Source organism: Carica papaya, unplaced genomic scaffold (assembly GCF_054855325.1).
Source record: "Carica papaya isolate Zhongbai unplaced genomic scaffold, ASM5485532v1 h2tg000049l, whole genome shotgun sequence".
NCBI classification, from domain to species: domain Eukaryota; kingdom Viridiplantae; phylum Streptophyta; class Magnoliopsida; order Brassicales; family Caricaceae; genus Carica; species Carica papaya.
Window position 1 is genome coordinate 41,596 of NW_028277159.1, and position 9,475 is coordinate 51,070.

The following is a 9,475-nucleotide window of genomic DNA, read 5'->3' on the forward strand; positions in this document are numbered from 1 at the left end:
AAACTTGACCTTCTATTGAAGGAACCACATCAAGTTCAATTGAGAATTTCTTTATCCAAACAGCCTCCTTAGTAGCTTCACTAGCAGCTATATATTCTGCTTTGGTTACAGAATCAGCTACTGTAGTTTGGTTTGAACTTTTTTAACTCATTGCACCACCATTTAAGATGAACACATGACCAGATGTAAATTTGTTATCATCTTTAACTTAAGAAAAATTTGCATTGGTATAACCTTTAGTTTTAACTCAGATTCTCCACAAATGAGGAATTGGTCTTTAGTTCTTCTCAACTACTTAAGAATGGTCTTTACCACTTTCCAATGTTCCTCACTAGTGATATCAGCTAATCACTCCTAGTGCATAAGCCACATCAGAACGTGTACACATCGTGGTATACATGATAGCTCCCACGCATTAGCATATGGGACCCTACCCATGTGTTCTCTCTCTTTAGAGTTTTTAGGACAATTCTCTCTACTAAGAGTAATTCTAGTGCCTATCGGTATATAGTCTCTTTTGGAATTTTCTATATTAAACTTCTTCATAATGGTGTCAATGTACATAGATTAGGAAAGTCCAAGCAACTTCTTAGATCTATCTCTATAGATCTTTATTCCCAATATATAAGCTGTTTCTCCCAAGTCTTTCATGGAGAACTGTTCAGATAACCAAATCTTAATATTAAAATGTTGGTATGTCATTCCCAATGAATAATATATCATCAACATACAACACTAAGAAAATAATTGTATTCCCTCTAACCTTTTTGTATAGACAAGATTCCTCTTCGCATCTAACAAAATTAAAATTTTCGATTGTTTTGTTAAAATAAATATTTGAACTCCGAGATGCTTGCTTTAATCCATAAATGGATCTTTGTAGCTTGCATACTTTATTATGATCAGATGGGAAAATGAAATGTTCAGGTTTTTTCATATACACATCCTCTTCCAACTCACCATTTAAGAAAGGTATTTTCACATCCATCTGCCATATTCATAATCATAGTAGACAGTTACAGCAAGTAGAATCCGAATTAATTTGAGCATTGGTACAATGAAAAATGTTTTGTCATAATCGATTATTTTTTTTTTATGATATCCTTTAGCAACAAGACAGGCTTTATAGGTCTCCACCTTTTTTTCTACTCCAATAATTTTCTTAAAAAGTTATTTACAACCAATAAGCTTTATATCCTTCGAAGTTTCAACCAAAGTTCAAACTTTATTGACCTTCATGGATTCCATTTTAGATTCCACGACCTTTATCCATTTCTAATAATTGAAGCTTTGCATAGCCTTTTCATAGGTCTTGGGGTCATAATCATCATGATTAATCTCATTTGATACATTATCTTGCACCATAAGATTCAACCTATCTGGTGCACAATGTTGTCTAGCAGACTTTCTAAGAGGTTCGTGTACAACTTGCTCACCTTATACTAGATTAGATTGCTATTCAATATGATTTTGAACAGGTTCACTAACTGGTTCTTGAACAACATTTGTCTCTTGAACCTCAACTATTAAAGATGACAACTTCCTTGTCATCTTCAAAACATCTAATAAAGGTTTCTTAACTTGTTTCTCATGATCATCTTCTTGTATTGATTCATTAGTTTCTTGAACTTCATCAAGTTCAATTCTTTCATCATGATTTTCTTTTAAAAGAAATTCTCTTTCTAAAAAGGTTTCTCCTCTAGCCACAAACACTTTATGGTCAGATGGGTGATAGAAATAATATCTCATTGTTTCTTTGGGATACCCAATGAATCTGTACTTATCAAATCTTGAGTCAACCTTATCGGTTTGCAATCTCTTAATATAAGTTGGACAACCCCAAACTTTAACATACTTACGGCTTGATTTAAGTCATTTCCATATCTAATATGGTGATGTAGAGATTGACTTAGTGGGTACTCTATTTAGTATTTGCTACACTTTTCAAAGAATATCTCTATAAATTAATTAGAAGATTTGTAAACCCCCATCATTGATCTCACCATATTTAATAAGGTTCGATTTCTTCTTTAGAACACACCATTGTGCTGTGGTATTCTAGGAGGGGCCACTGTGAGAGAATCTCATTTTCTTTCAGATATCCAGTAAAATCATCACTAAGATATTCTTCTCCTTTATCAGATGTTAGTACTTTAATGTTTTTGCCAGTATGTTTCTCAAATTCACTATGGAATCTTTTGAATATTTTAAAAGACTTAAATTTATGTTTCATAAGACACACAAATCCATATCTTGACATATCATCAGTGAAGGTGATAAAGTAAAAATATCTTCTTTAGGCTTGAATTTTCATGAGGCCACAAACATCAATATAATTAGTCCCAATAATTCACAAGCTCTTTCTCCACGTTCAATAAATAGAGATTTGGTCATTTTTCCTTTGAGACAAGATTCACATGTTGGATATGATTCATAATCATATTTGTCAAGGTAATATTCTTTGTACAACTTACTTATTTTTTTCTCTCCAATATGACCAAGCCTGCAATGCCAAAGATATGTATGATTTACTTGATCATCTCTTTTTCTCTTAAAACTAGAAACATGCAAAACTAAATTTTCATTCATATCATGTAAGACATAAATACCATGTTGGAGATAACTAATTGCACATAAATCATCACCATGATAAATAGAGCAAATTTCATTATTCAAAATAATACGAAAACCATGTTAGTCTAAAAAAGATATTGAAATTATGTTAGAAACAAATTTAGGAACGTAATAACAATTCTCCAACAAAAGTATTTTGCTCGTAGGCATTGTAAGAGAAATTGATCCTACAACTAGGGCTGCAACTTTTTACATCATTCCCAACTTGAAGATTAATGTCTCCTTTCTTCAATCTTCTATTAATTTGTAGTCCCTGCAACATATTGTAAATTTTAAAATGACTACTGGTATCTAATATCCATATAAACAGATTAATGGAAGTTAAAGAAATCATGAAAATATTTTTCATTGAGGTCTCACCTTGTTTCTTATCTTTTAGAGACGCAAGATACTCCTTCAAGTTTTTCTTCCAATGCCTTTTCTTTTTCCAGAAGAATCATTCAACATCATATTGGCCAACTTTTCCCTTACCTCTAGGTTTGGTCACACCACCCTTAGGTGCAGTGGGCTTCTTCTTGGGTTTCTTCTTAGCCTTACACTTCTTATTAGAATAGTTGCCAACCAACATGACAGTTCATTTATTCTTTTTATATGTAATTTGATTCCCGTAATCAATCAACATATTGAGTATCTCATGAAAATCTCAATCCATTTTATTCATGTTGAAATTAATAATAAATTATGAAAAGGACTCAGGTAGTGACGCAAGGTCAAATCTTGAGAAAGCTCTTTACCCAATGTACACCCTAATTTTTGAAGTTCTTCAATAAAACCAATCATGTTGAAAACATGGGACCCAACTGGAGATTTAGCAGTCAACTTAGATCCAAACAGGGACTTAAATAGCTAGTATCTAGCTATTATGCTTTGTGCACCATACATCTTCTTAAGATATCAATGATTGCACGAAGATCCATATCCTCATGTTTCCTCTGGAGTTTAGAACTCATAGAATTAAGAATAATGCATTTGGCAGTAAGACAATATGTCAAGTATTTCTAAAAATCCTTGACTACCCCAGCATCATCCTCAGGTAGGGTCTCTCTTGTAGGTTTATCGATCATATCAACAAGCTTTCATGTCTGAGAACAATTCTCAAGTTTCGATACCAGTCATCATAATTTGGTTCAACCAAGTTATTGACATCAAGTATGTAACGGCCCCGGAAATTTAAATGAAGATGTATGTATTAAAAATCTCAAATGCAGAAGCGTAATAAAAATTTTGATTAACATCCCTTACACAATAACCAAAAACGTACTCAAAATATGAAAGAATAAGCTAATTAAAAGAGATACTCGAGATAAAAACTATAAATAGAGCTATAAGGTCCTTAGGCGTCTAACTCGCCTTCTTCCTGCGGAACGGGCTCGGGAACCACGTTTTCCTGATCTAAAATAGTTAAGTAAGGAATGAGCTACACTAGTCCAGTAAAGACATCACACTATCTCACTGCCACAGAAGTAAAAGTTGGTAGAAAACAAAAATGACCAATGGAGCATAATTTATAACAAACTCATTTATTAATATAAAAACCTTTATTGTCCACTTACCTTAGTGAGATTCATGAAAATAACCTATGAAAACAATAACATGATAATCATCATAAAATCATATCGATTTTGTAACAGAACACATGTCCTACTTTTGTACTTCAATAATCAGACAATAAATTTCCTCTTTTACCAGCCTACTAGTATCTGTGGGGATCCATAGGGGGTCCCTACCACACGTGAACCATTATCATTAATAACCTGATTTCAGGGTCGTCCCCATACCCCGTCCGGTATGGGCGCCAAAACCATAAACCTCAATACCCCGTCTGGTATGAGGGTGAAACGGGCCGTCCCCATACCTCGTCCGGTATGGGCGCCAAAACACATAAGGTCTCCATACCCCGTCCGGTATGAGAGACCACGTTCCCGGTACGGTTCTCTACAGACCCGGTCCGTCCACCATCTCCCAGGATATCTACTCAGGCTGTCCACATTATCCATTTATCAATTCACATAACCTTTTTGCCTTTTTCCTTGATCTCAATCATCCAATCATACACAACATGTAAACCAGTAATTGACACCAAACAAGACAACACAGTATCGGGTTCACCATAATACAAACTATAATAAAAGAAACCATGATTCATGCATACGAGACCATAAAATAATTACATCAAACATCATGCTGCATTTAATACTGAAAATTAGATCAAACAACAACTGACCAACAATGTATCAGACTTGGGCTCCATTGGCAACCTTAATCAATTATACATCTATAAAGTCACAAAATACTATTTAATTATTTATTAAGCTTTAATACCGTGATAGGAAATAGGGTGAGGGGTCCTTACTTGTTTCGGGGTCCAAAAACGGCTCTACAATGCGTCTACGGGCTGTCCCTAATTTCCCTGAATTTTTTCCTAAAAAAACTGAAACGCACTAACGGTACCTACATGTGTCCCAAAAAATCCCAAATCAGACCTAGGGCCCCTTTCGACCAATATCGAAATTCTGGCACGGCGGCTCCGCCGACCGCCGCCACCTGCGGCGGCGATCCGCCTCAGGTTGGCCGTTTTCGGCCGTTTCTAGCCGAATTCGGCCAAACTTGTATTGGTCCCTGCGATAAAACAACCCTAGGGCCCTCGGTGGGCCAAAAAATCACGAAAAATCGAGACTTACCGGCGGCGGTGCTCTCGGGTGCGGCGGCTCCCCCGGCGTGAGTCGCGTTTTGATGTTTGGCTCCGATCAACCTGTAGAGGAAAAAACAGTGATCACAGTGGTACAAAATTTGCATCAAACGGAGGCTGGGAAGGGCCTCATCGAGGCAAAAATAGAGGGAAGCCGCGGCGGTGCCGCTGGACTTCAGCGGGGTTTTTCGGCCGATTGGCCGATGGTATGGCTCCGGTTTGGCCATAAACGAATTCAGCATCGAAAAACGAGCAGGGAGAGAAAATTTACCTCGATTAGCAGTCGGAAAATTCTCCGGTGCGGCGGCGGCCGGCTCCTCCAGCGTCTGGTTCTTCTTCTCCTGCGAGGCACTGGCGGCTAGGGTTTTGTGGTCAGGTGTGGATGGGTTTATTTATACCCTTTGCCTTTTAATCTCAACCGTCCATCAAGATTAAATCTGAACCGTCCGATCGCGATTTAATTGGGATTAAATCTGAACCGTCCATGCCTGATTGAATCTGGGCCCTCCGTACGCGTAAGATCTGGGCTGTCCGTGCGCACATTTGATCTGGGTCGTCTGTGCGCACAGGAACAGATCTGGGCCGTCCGATTGCACGCACGCGGATCGCCCACGTGGCTCGTCCCGTGTCAGCGTTTTCTTGCCACGCAATGTGTCCTGGTTGGCCGGGGCTACTGACCAGGCTGCTGATGTGGCACAACTTTCTAAATTGCGTATTGACCCCCAGTTTCTGATTTTCTTTTCAAAAACACCCCCAGAATCTAAATTTTTACCCCTTTTTCCCAATAATAATTTTACCCAATTTTATCATTATTATTATTTTTATTTTTATTAAATTAAATTAAATTAAAATCTAAAAAATTCAAATACAAAAATAAAAAAAATAAAAAAAATAAAAAAAATATATAAAAAAAATATTTTGGGTGTTACAAAGTATGCCACACAGTGATATAACAGATATTTCGAGAAATCTGAAATTAAGAAAAAAATGCAATAGTATAAGAACACATTTATATATATCATAAATAAATGGACTTTTATCTAAATGATATTTTTACTAAATAAATCAAACAATTTTAAGAAATCTATATTTCAATTTAGTGGAATAAAAAAATACTCTATCAATATGAATAAGTCCCTTGGTAATCAAGTCGATTCTCACACATATTTTAAAGGTAGGTATTCTTATCAATTGTATCTCTATACAACTACCATAATTGCTTTATACCAAATCGTTCCTAGCTGTCAGGTTGTTCCTGTTAATATAATTGAGTTCAACCATTATAATAACAAACAATTAATAAAATTTCATGTGGATCGGGATCTAAATCTTGGTTCTCTTGATCTAAAATAGTTAATGAAAGTGTGAGCTATACTACCCCAGTAAGAATGTCACACTACTCACTGATACAGAAATGAAGGTTGGTAAAAATCATAAAAACAACTAATGGAGCTCTTAATTTAAGTAAATTCATTTATTATAAATAAAATCGTTTACTGCATACTTATCGTAGCGAGATTTCAAAAACTGACTCATAGAGACAATAACATAAACAATATCATAATCTCATATTTAATTTGCCAGAACAACAACTTTCTCTTTTATCTGCCTACTGGTATTCATGGGGGTTCATATGGATGTCCCTACTACGTGTGAACCATTATTCAACATTGTCAAATCTCTGGCCATCCCCATACCCTGTCCGATATGAGCGCTAAAGTACCATCTCTCAATACCTCATCCAGTATGAGGGTGAAATGGGTTGTCTCCATACCCTGTCTGCTATGAGCGCCAAAAATATTAATCTTCGATACCCCGTCTGGTATGAGGGTAAAACGGGCCGTCCTCATATTCCGTCCGGTATGAGCGCTAAAAATACCAATTCTCGATACCCCATCCGGTATGAGGCGATGTTCACGGTAGGGTTCCCTATGTACCCGGTCCGTCCACCATCTCTCAAGATATATAGTATGGCTACCATTCATCCATTCACTTAATCAAGCGATTTTCTGTTTACTTTTAATTTTCAGTTTTATAATTTACTGTAAATCATGCAAAACATTCTATACATGAATCAAGTAAACACAATCGAATCATCATACCAATTTCAGTGTATGATCATGCATTCAAAATTATAAAATCAATCAATCAGTTAAAACATGACAAACAGTAATAAATAACGAGTTCTGTCTTCATTAGTAACCTGTAATTAATTATGAATATTTTTTAAATTACGCAAAATACCGTATTATTTATAATTAAACTTCAATTCCATAACAAGAATAAGGTGAGGGATTCTTACTCGAATCGATGTCTGAAACACTAAGGCTTTAGCTATACCTACTGGCGGTCCCTGGATTTTCTGAATTTTCCTTCAGAGGTTAAAACACGCTTTAAGTACCTAAAAATACTCCAAAAAACTCAAAAATCAGTGTTAGAAATCTTTTTTGGAAAATTTTAAAATTCTGGCACAGCAACTCCGCCGCGCTCCAGTGCGGCAGTGGCTTACCTCGAGTTGGCCGCTTTTGGCCAGTCTTGGCCGACTTCTGTTGGTTTTATACTCATCCTTGGGAGAAAACACATTAAGGGGTCTCGGTTGGCCAAAAAAATCAAAAAATAAAAACTCACCGGCAGTAGGATTTTTCGGTGCAGCATCTATGTTGGCTCACCTTCGTAACTGGGTGTTTTTCTTTAGTCAACCTGTAGAAAATAGAATGGTGAATATAATGATGGAAAAATTACACGAAACGAGAATCGGAAAAGGACTCATCGGAGGCAGTTTTTTATTTTTTCCAACGCAGTGCCGCCAGACTTTACCTGCAGTTTTTGGCCTATCCACCGGTCTTTAGCTTCGATTTTGCCATGGGGGTGTTCAAAATTAAATTTTGAGCAATTGGGAGAATTTTTACCTTTTTTGGCAGTCGGAGGTAGCTCCGCCACGTCGGCAAGCAACGATCGACTCCTTTCCCGGTGACTAGTTCTTTTTCTCTAGCAAGAGGGGGGGTTAGTGGCTAAGGTTAGGGTTTGGTGTGAAGTGAGGTTTTTATATCCGTCTCCCTTTAATTTAGGTCATCTATCACGTTTGATCTCAACCATCCGATCATGTTTAATGAGGAAATGAATCTGAACTGTTCATCGTAATTTGATCTGAACCGTACGATCATGTTTAGAGAGGAAACGAATCTAAACCGTTCATCACGTTTGATTGCGACTGTCCGATCGCGCTTGAGGAGGGAACGGATCCGGACCGTCCATGGACGCGGGAACAAATTCAGACCGTCCGATCGCGGGCATACGGATCACTAGCGTGGCCTCCCGCATGGCACCACATCAGCGTGCCTTGCCACACGATGCACTCTAGTTTGTCGGGGCTACTGACTGGGCAGTCCTACATGATGTATTTTTCTTAAATTGTATTTTGAACCCCAATTTTTGATTTTTTTTTAAAATACCCCCAAAATCCAAATTTTCACCTTTTCCTAAAATTGTTTTCAATTTTATCATCCACCTATTTTTTCCTAATTTTTACATTAAATAAAAATTCATAAATTTAAAAATTATATTTTACACATTAATTTTAAATTTTTTTTAAAATTAATTCCGGGTATTACAACTCTCCTCCCTTAAAAGAAATTTGATCCATCAAATTTGTCTCTCTCCCACTCAATCAAATAGTTGAGGATACTAGGCTCTGAAGTTTGATTCTAGCTCTCATGTGGCCTCTCACTGTTTGTGATTCTCCCATAGGACTTTAATGAATGGAATTTTCTAGTTGCGGAGTATTCTACTCTTTCAGTTCATAATACCGACTAGTACCTTCTCGTAAGACAAATCCTCCTTGAGTGTAAGGGGCTCGTGGGCCAAAATGTGAGAGGGGTCTAGGTTGTACTTGCATAGCATGGACATATGAAACACATTATGGACCCTGTATAGTTCTGGAGGCAGTGCTAGTCTGTAGGCGGCGGTGCCAATTCTGTCTAAGATTTCAAATGGCCTAATAAATCGGGGATTTAGTTTCCCTATCTTGCCAAACCTACTAATTCCTTTGAAATATATGACCTTAAGAAACACTTGATCACCTTTCTCAAATTCCAAATCCTTCATCTGGGTATCCGCATAACTCTTCTGTCTGCTCTGAGCCGTCTAGATGTT

The 9,475-nt window shown here is 36.9% G+C and overlaps 1 long non-coding RNA gene across 1 annotated transcript; it reads right to left on the bottom strand.

Annotated features, from left to right (window-relative positions):
• Window positions 1–2,641: 2,641 nt before the first annotated feature.
• Window positions 2,642–3,127, bottom strand: LOC148239650 (uncharacterized). Its single transcript, XR_015816684.1, has 2 exons — window positions 2,995–3,127; window positions 2,642–2,887 (listed from the first exon to the last, which is right to left on the bottom strand). It is a non-coding gene; the product is annotated as an uncharacterized LOC148239650 (long non-coding RNA).
• Window positions 3,128–9,475: the final 6,348 nt, after the last annotated feature.